Consider the following 286-nt stretch of genomic DNA (forward strand, 5'->3'; position numbering starts at 1 on the left):
CGAGACGCGTTTCGTAGTCCACGGACTTGAGGCCGGCAACCATTCTCGTGGCGGCCCGCTGTACACGCTCAATGAGGGTGACGTCTTTCGTACGTCCTGAGTGGACATCTTGGTTGGCGCACTCCAGGAGCGGTCTGACGTAGGCCCTGTAGAGTATTTGGAAGCCCAGGCGAGTAATACTGGAGAAGGTGCGTCGTATCATCCGTTAAATGGCAAATGCCTTTTGGGCCGATTTCTCGTGATGAAGTCAGAAGGCCAAGTTTGAGGAGACCCAGCTGCCCAAATC

The sequence above is a fragment of the Opisthorchis viverrini genome, assembly GCF_000715545.1.
Source record: "Opisthorchis viverrini unplaced genomic scaffold opera_v5_30, whole genome shotgun sequence".
Classification (NCBI taxonomy): Eukaryota; Metazoa; Platyhelminthes; class Trematoda; order Opisthorchiida; family Opisthorchiidae; genus Opisthorchis; species Opisthorchis viverrini.